Below are 9,215 nucleotides of genomic sequence, written 5' to 3'. Positions count from 1 at the left end.
CCTCCTCCCACTGCTTCCCCCACTGCCTTCCTGCTGCTCAGCCTGGGAGGGATCAGCTCTGCCCTTTGGCCAGCTGAACTAGAAACCACAGAGGGTGGCAGAGTAAATAACGCTTTGTTGATTTTTTTCTAAAAGAAAATAAGAGGAGCCCAGTTTACTCTCCGCCCCTGTTGTGAGGCATCTGCCTTGTAGCTCCCATGTTGGGCTGTGATTTCTGCCTCCAAGGAGCCCAGAGTACATGTACACAAGAGGAAGAAAACCAAAGCCTATCACTTGTGACAAACTTAAAAAAAAAATTTTATACGTCGAAAGACCCTGATCCTAAGGGTTCCATTCTGACCAATAGTTTTTTGGTTTTCCCCCCATCATGTCAGAAGCTGGACTTAGGGCTCCTTACCAACCAGGCCAGTGCTCTGCCACTGAGTTACAGTCCCAGTGTAAACAACACATAGTAGGTCTACATAGTTCTGTCATTCGAGAGTGCCCTTTTAAATCAATTCTATCTCCATCCTCTACCCCTTCACCTCAGGAGTCTTGGTCTCATCGCAGCCAATCCACAATGGTATAGAAGTGCTACCCCACAGCCTACTCTGCTCCAGTTTGCCTCATTCCACACAGCTTGATGGTTTCAAGATGTGGCCACATTGCTGCAATTGTCCCAGGAGGTCATTCCTTTTCACCCCTGAGTAGCAATCCATCCTGGGTCTAGTGCAGATCACTTCTCAGTCCTCTTGCCTTTAAGTCTGGGCCTCGAGAAACAGAGCTCACTCACACAGGGAGCTTTTGGACATATACTTCCATTTCTCCTAAAAAATGCCCAGGAGTAGGGTTGTCAGGTCACGTCACAGATGCACGGTGGGTAGAGATGGACAGGGATCAGCTAGCAAATGCCATTTGTGGAGATCCCATCTTATCTCTGCGTTTAAGAGGATGCTGCCATTATGTTGAGGAGGGGTTCCTAAAGTGACTTCTGTGTTGTGCCTTTGTCTTGGTCTATCTTATGCTCTGTAGCAAAAGACCATAGTTGGGCAAATTTTTAATGAGCATAAATGTATTGGCTCATGGTACTGGAGTCTGGAAAGGCCAAGCATCTGGTGAATGCCTTACTTGTCATCTTGTAGTGGAAAGATGAAAAGAGGGAGAGATTCGTACATGCACACACAAACACACAACTACACAAGCACACATTACAAGCAGGCTGGACTATGATGCTCATAACTAACCTAGGCTGGTAGCAGCAACCTGTCCACTCTTCCCTCACGGCCTCATGCCTCATTAGGTCACCACCCTGCTCCCCAACCTTGCTTTATTGAGCATACAGTTTCCAGATGTGCCTTTTGGAGACACACGCAAAGCACAGGTGCCATGAGTGGCTCTCCAGACAGACACCGTAAAGGCCATTCCTCCATTCCTCCACACTGAGAAAATATAACTTGATGCTTTATGTTTGACAAAGAAAACGGGAGCCAGACATTAACAAATAACAATATGGCAAAGGTAAACCCGTCTGTGCATATACCCAAAATGCCATCAAGAATGTAAACAGGCAGACACAGACCCGGAAAAAAATACTCACACATGTACACAGGTCAGAGGTCAGACATGCAAGACACACCAGGACTCTTGCTGCTCAAGAACACACAGAGAGAAATGCCAAGGTTTTAAATAGCCCTTACTAGAGAAGATGTGCAAGTAGCCACGGTAGCCACGGCCAGCACAGGAGAAGGCCTCTACTGCCATCAGATTCCAAAGAATGCCAATCAAAGGACAATGGCTAAAATAAAAACTTCATGATGCCAGATGCAGGAGAGGATGTGGGGCGATGGATTGGAGGTGGTGCAGACATTTGGAATGCTGCATTTTCTTTATGAGTCTAACACAGGCTAGCCATGGTGGTGCATGCTTTTAATCCTGAACTCAGGAGGCAGAGGCAGGAAGATCTCTCTGAGTTCAAGACCAGGCTGATGTACATAGTGGATTCTAGGACAGCCAGGATTGTGTAGCTCCTTACATGACCCTGTCTCAAGTAAATAAATAAATAAATAAATATTTTAAAAAAGGGTTGAATACAGCAAGTAGGTGGTATTTGTTATGGTTTTAACAGTGGACAGTTCATAAGGAAAGCAAACCTGATTACTAGAACCACTACTTCCTGCTGTAAACTCTCCTACAATAACCAGTTTAAAGATATCAGCACAACATCACTGAAATCAGAGATAGGATGGGATGGCCCAGGTGGCATTTGCTAGCTGGTCCCCGTCCATCTCTACCCACCATGTATCTGTGACATGACCTGACAACCCTACTCCTGGGCATTTTTTTAGGAGAAATGGAAGTATATGTCCAAAAGCTCCCTGTGTGAGTGAGCTCTGTTTCTCGAGGCCCAGACTTAAAGGCAAGAGGACTGAGAAGTGATCTGCACTAGACCCAGGATGGATTGCTACTCAGGGGTGAAAAGGAATGACCTCCTGGGACAATTGCAGCAATGTGGCCACATCTTGAAACCATCAAGCTGTGTGGAATGAGGCAAACTGGAGCAGAGTTGGCTGTGTGGTAGCACTTTTATGCCATTGCAGATGGGTGGAGCCCTGAGGCAGGACCCCTACCTGGTCCATTCATCCTTTATCACACTAGGATAGAATTAACTCCTTAGGAGACTTTCTAATTGCTTGATTGAGAGCCCCAACTGGAGATCACGGGACTTCAGTATAACCTTCCTCTTCCTCTGCTTCTCTCAGTGTCCACTGGCGTCATCAGCATCTGCTGTGTCTGCTCAGGAGCTGTGCTTCATGCTGGCTGAATGACCTAGCATATACCCCGTAGACTGTGGATCTCCAGAGGGGACATCTCGGTTGGTCCTTTGATCACATTAGCATAACTGAGCACTTAACTGAGTCACAGGGCAGGGGTGGTTTATTTCCCCAACCAAGAAGAGTTCAAAAAGTCCTACCAGGGTCTACAGAATCTGAGCCGTGGAAGATGCAAATGGCGATTGGGCGGTCCGTTGGCGGGTGTGGGGGGGGGAGACCTCACAAGTGAGTGCTATGGGGTAGTGAGAGCAAAGGCTGTGTGTGCGGGATAACCTGAACTACATCTAGACACCGAGGTGACATTTACAGGTCCCAAACTTCTGGCAAATGGTTTCACCTAAGTCTCTTTAATGATAAACCAGGTGCCGGGTGTGGTGGCACGCTCCTGCAAGTTTCAGGGTCAGCCTAAGCTACACTAGTAAGACCCTGACTCAAAAAAAAAAAAAAGCGCAAACTTTGAACCTTGATCTGTGGGACCTTCAAGTCTGATGAAAGCTGCGGGCTTGTGTGGTCTCAGAATAGGTAGGTGCAGATCGGGGTGGGGATGCATGCAGCAACAGCTGCAGAAGTCATGTAGAGTTCACACACGCCCAAGGGAAGCCGAGGTTGGAGTGCTCAGCCTTCCCATGGGGACAACACCCACCACAGTCACAGTCCCCCGCCTTTTTTAAAGTGTGTGGTTATGTGGGTGTGCATTTGTCCGCGCAGGCTTCCAGCTGTTTCCTTCTATCTGTACAGCGACTGCCAGAAGGAACTGCGACTTAGACTTTTGATCCAGTCAATAAACACACGGGAGCGGGGCCTGGCCACAGTGGTCAGACTCAGAAGCGAGAGTCTTGATGAAGGGACAGTAATGATAAAAGCCTTCCCCTCACCCCTCCAGTCTTTCTGGCAGTTCGTGTCTGAATCTAAAAGCCAGAAGTGGCACCTTCTCTAACGAGCAACTTCTCTGGTTTTCTACTTTGTAACTAGGAGCCTCACCAGGAGTTTGAAGCCACAATGAATTCAGACTAGTTTGGATTACAGATACCCCCTCCCCCTCCCCACCCCCCCCACCCCCGTCTGAAAAAGCAAAGAACGCACAAGGAAAGGGTGTGTAGGTATCCGCCGTGGTGATGTATCCCCCACCCCTCTGTCCCCCCTCAATGGACAAGCATCGGAGCCTCTGCTGCTGCACGTCTAGGTAGCCAAGGGTTAACCGGCGTCCCCCTCCCCCCTCCGCCCCCGCCGGGCTGGGCAAGGCGGGAAGGCGGCGCGCCGGGTGCCATAGTCGGAACCTGCTCTCGGCAGCTCCCCGCGCTGCCTTGACTCACCGCCAGGCCTGGCGCGGCCGCCGGCTGTGGAATGTGTGAGCGCCATGTGTCACCGCCCCAGACTGTGGGAAAACGCTGCTCCGCTCACCTCCCAGCAGCTGGCCCGCGCCCGCCCTCCCGGGAGCCGGGAAACAGGAGCCGCCCGCCCGGGAGGCCGCCCGGGGCCACTTCCGAGCGCGCGCCGCCTCTCCGCCCACACGCCGGTCCCTGCCCGCGACCCGGGGCTGCGGCGCCACCCGCAGCGAGTGGCCCAGCACGCCCTTCTTCTGCCCCCGCTGGCCTTATGCATCCTCCTGCTCCACCAGGCCGGCCTTAGACACAGAGAGCCCCTGTTCAGAGAGCTCCTGGGCGGTGACCTCTTTCCGGGAAGGGCCAGAGAACTGAGGGCTATGCAGGGGACTGGCCTCATGGGGTTGTGTGACAGCTCCAGTCTGGACCTTGCCAGCCCTGAACAGGAGGTTCCACTCTGCCTGACCCTTCCCCCGGAGAGCTAGGCAAGAGCCCTGCACCTCAACGCGGGGGCAGCCTCCCCTCTAGTCATTGGATGAGAGTCATATGGGTCCAGAAGTCAGCCAGGGACAAGGTTTCCAATGCCTAGCCATGCAGGGAGATGTAGGCAAAGTCACATTCTGGGTGGCAGCCATGCAAGACTGGAGACAGCTCAGTGCACCTTGTTCCGAGCCCGACTATCCACTCCGTGGCCAAGTGTCTCTTCAGTCAAGGCTTCTTGTGATGTCGCTGCCTTCCAGGGCAGTTGGGACGCCATCAGATGGGTGTGGGGGCAAACCTCGGGGTCCAGGGATTCAGAGTCTTCACCTAGCATCAGCCTCTGCTGCTTTCTGAGGGGTCCAGGTGTGTGTGTGTGTGTGTGTGTGTGCGCGCGCGCGCGCGCGTGGGGCGGGGGTCACCGTAGGAGGCTCGGGTTCCTGGTGGGTGGGGTCTCTGCTGTACCCAGCTCTCCTCCAGCATGATCTGTTTCTGTTTTTTCTCCCTGCCTGTTCTTCACAGTGGGTGCTGAAGTCTCACTTCTGTGGTTCTTCCCAGACTGACCTAATCCAGTTCGACAGTTGCCTCTCCTGAAGTCCCCATGCACTTGATTTCTGTCCCCGCTTATGGTACCGGTCATGGCCTGCCTAACTAGTCTTTCTCTCTCCTGCAACTTCTCATTCAAAGACGTGCTACCCTTCTATGTACCCTCCCCCCCAATCAACAACACTGAATTCTGCATGTGACAGCCACTCTGCAGACTGAGTGCACCCCCACATGAATGCTTGTCAATACCATTTATCACAGGTTCAGAACCTCATTGCCCAGACATGTGACCTCGGTCAGGGTAATCTTGCCATCTCAAATCTCTCACCTCACCTGCAGAACATAAATCTGAGTAGGGTGTGGTGCCACAGGCCTATGATCCCAGCACGTAGGAAGCAAGAGGATCACAAGTTTGAGGCCAGCCTCTGCTTTCTATTGGGGATCTAATGAAGAAGAGAGAGAGGAAGAAGAAGACAAGGAAAAAAAAGGGGGAAAAGAATGCATTCGGTGGTATTTGGTGCGCTATAAGCTTTGAATAATGAAACTCCAGTTAACGACAGGATGCATCAGGGCAGTGGTTCTCAAAGAGTATGTCATCTAGTGACACCTTACCCATCTTACTTTGTATAAGTGCACTCTATGAAGTTCCCATAATGATAAGATCAGTGAGAGATCCCTGTCATTAATCCATATACAATTGCTAAAATACCATAGACTGGCGGCAGACATTGACGCCCAGTTCTGGATGTTCAAGTCAAAGAACAAGGCACGGGTGACTCAATCCCACGGAAGTCCCTCTTCCTTGGCTTGCAGGCAGTTTGTAGATAGTCTTTGCTTTTTGTGGGTTCTTCTTTTTCCCATCCTTTATCCCCCCACCCCCTTTTCACTACCTATCACTAGATAAGAAGGAAAGGATAAAGGGGAGACAGAGATCCTTGAATCTAATTCTTTCCTTTTGTTTCTTCTCTGAGTATGAATGACTGCTAACAAACTGCATCCAAAACCCCACCCACCCTGCCTAGTGTGGCTCTAGCATTTACATACCCTCTGAAAAGTTCCCAGAATTCCAGAGGTCACACAACTGCAGAAATTGTCTGCAGCTGGCAAAACTGTGCCTCTGTTAGGGCACGAGGAAATCACGTCAGCTGCTGCAGACAATCTGAAGCAGCCTCACAGCCCCACACTGGGATTAAAACAAGAACACTTTCTCATAACATTTCTGTGTTATTTAAAGAACCTGAAATTCCAGGATTGTCGCCACAGCAGCTACTTTCTCTGTGTCCTCCCATGGCAGAGGGCTCGATCATGCCTTTTTATAAGGAAACTAGCCCTCTGGGGATAGTGTTCTTAAGACCTCAAACGGTTTCTACAAAGATCTGCTTCCGAATACTGTTACATTAGGGGTTAGATTTTGACTTGTGTTTTCAGGAGAGAATTCAGTCCACAGCAGTAGACCTAGGTGGGTTCCAAGAAGCAGATGCTGAAGCCAATGTGTGTTTGGCATGCTTGGTGCCAGAAATATGGGCATAAATAGAGGCCAGAACTAGCAAGCATTGAGGGGCGAGCATGTTTGTCTTGGAAGACTGCTGTGAGGGAAGTCAATTTAAAAAAAAAAAAGGGATGCAACAGATTCTGCAGAACTTTGGATGCTGGGTTTGTAGTGTGACATTGTGACATGCCTGAAAACAGCTGGAGAAGGTGGGTTGGGCAGGGCGTGGAAGAACAAGTCTTTGGAATGATGTGGCCACACCAAAGGTATGGGAATGCTTCCATAGGCACAAGGCACAGGAAACCTAGTTCCAATACACAGGTGGGAAAACTGAGGCTGGGTAGTCAAGCGATCAGCCAGGGCTTACCTGTAGTTTGCAGGAACCAACGAGTCAGATGTGGCTCTTGTCTGATTCCATGGTGGGCAATGAACTTGCTACTCCTACCCGTGGCACCTAAGTGCTGGGTGGGAACAAGCTTAGGTTAAGTCTACAAGCTAGACTGTGGCCAGTGGGTAACAGAGAGAAAGAGCAGAGACACTTGTCACCCGGAGCTTCTAACAGTGACCCTGTCAAGACACCTACCCCACACATACTCTGGTGTAGCTTGGCCAAGGTTAGCCCATGTGAAATTGGCCAGCGGACGCAGCCCGAGGCATAGAGATGATGCTGAGTGGGAAGGCATGATACATCTATCTGAGTGCTTTTGTTGCTGCTCCTATGAATGTTAAAGATGGTACTCTGATTATACATTCAAGTGAGTATTTTCAATAATAATGACCCCGCTTCGACCACTCCAGGACATTGAAGCAATCCGATGCTGTGGACAGGAATCAAGTCTTTGGCTGGGAGACACAAACTATAGGGGAGCTGTAGTTCTTCTGAGAAGGTGAAATCAAGTTCTAGGGAAACAAGTTTCTAGTTCAAGTAGCCGAGTCCCAGAAAGAAGAGAAGGTTCACACGGTAAACGGCAGAGCTGACTGACCCAAGAACGATCTGGCTTCAGTATCTGTATTCTGTCCATCCACGATGCTGACGCTGGGTCAGATAGCCAGTATGGGAGTTGTACTTCCTAAGCCCAATAGGGACTCATGGTCTCACATATGTGAAGGTACTGATGGGGACAAGAGAGGAGAGTATTTTAGACTGCAACCATCCCAGCAACCCCAGGCCCTCCAGATCCCACCAGTATCTGGGGGCTGAGGGGTTGCCCCATGCTGGCCTGAGGCAGCTTCTTGCCATTTAATACTTCTTTCCAGCTGAAAGGCCCAAGTCTATTTTTTGGTTGGAGCAAATGCCAGAGACAAGTGAGAGGCATTTAAAAAGAGCAAACAGCTGGAGGACAATCGCAGTGGACAGGATGTTCTTTTTTAAAGAAGCCTTAGTAGGGGAAAGGGCAGGGGAGGGCAAAGAAACAACAGCAGCTCAGAGGTAAAAACTCAAAGCCCTGAGTACCAGATGTAAGGACCAAGGAGTGGGCCTTCCAGCACCCCCAGCCTCCTTCCACAAGGTACCTCCCTTCTCCTCCCTTCCCCCCTCTTCTTCCTTTTCCTCTATCTCCTCTCCCTCTCCTCTCCCCTTCCCTTCCCTCCCTCTTTCCCTCTCTTCCTCCCCCCTCTGAGTGAACTGCTGGTCTCTGTGTCATGGGAATAGTTTGTTGACTAGCTGGGTGGTTGCCCTGAACCAATTTCTGTAAAATGGGCCCCTGAGATAACGCGTTATGATAAAAACTGTAGGGGGACAGATGTAAAAGTGTCCCAGAAATTGTATTATATTCTGTTAGAATTAGGGTCAATTTTCACATTGAAATTGTTGGAACAAAATGCCCAGCTTAGGATCATTTAATCAGAGAGGTGTAGCTGAAGGAATTTGGAGTTTATGTGCCTGAAGTTCCATGTTTGGCTTATTTAAAATAGTACTGCTGGCCTCCTAGATAAAATATGGAGAAATTAAAGAAAAAGTGGAGGGCTGGAGAGATGGCTCAGCGGTTAAGAGCACTGACTGCTCTTCTGAAGGTCCTGAGTTCAAATCCCAGCAACCACATGGTGGCTCACAACCATCTGTTCAGCTATAGTGTATTCATATACATAAAATAAATAAATATAAAAAAGAAAAAGTGGAGTGCATATTTGTGTGTCGGGGGTGGGGGGTGGAGGGGGATGCTAGCATGTACCAGAAGCCATAGGATCATACAGAATTAGGGCTGAGCCTTCAGAACACATTACTTATCCTGTCTTCTTCCTGTAGACGGAATCACTAAGGCCAAACCTGAAGCTTCCTTCAGTCTGCAGGGTCGGTGGTTCATCAGTGGCCCCTTTACACTCAGCTTCCAAATCTTTCAGTTAGAGTTTAAGATGTCCATTGCTAAGGCAGGCTCGGCCCACCATGTAAGTACTCTAGATGAAGAGCCCTAGAGGACTCAGAGAGCGGGAGGAGAAAGAGAGGGGGTGCGGATGGGATGGGGAATGTGTCATTCAGGGTCAGGATTCCCAGGCTCACAAGGAAGACCATATACACACACACACACACACACACACACACATATATATATGTATATATATATATAAAACCAT

The sequence above is a fragment of the Mus caroli genome, unplaced genomic scaffold (genome assembly GCF_978045245.1).
Source record: "Mus caroli unplaced genomic scaffold, Mus_caroli_1 scaffold_17, whole genome shotgun sequence".
NCBI lineage: Eukaryota > Metazoa > Chordata > Mammalia > Rodentia > Muridae > Mus > Mus caroli.
This window is presented reverse-complemented; position numbering follows the sequence as displayed.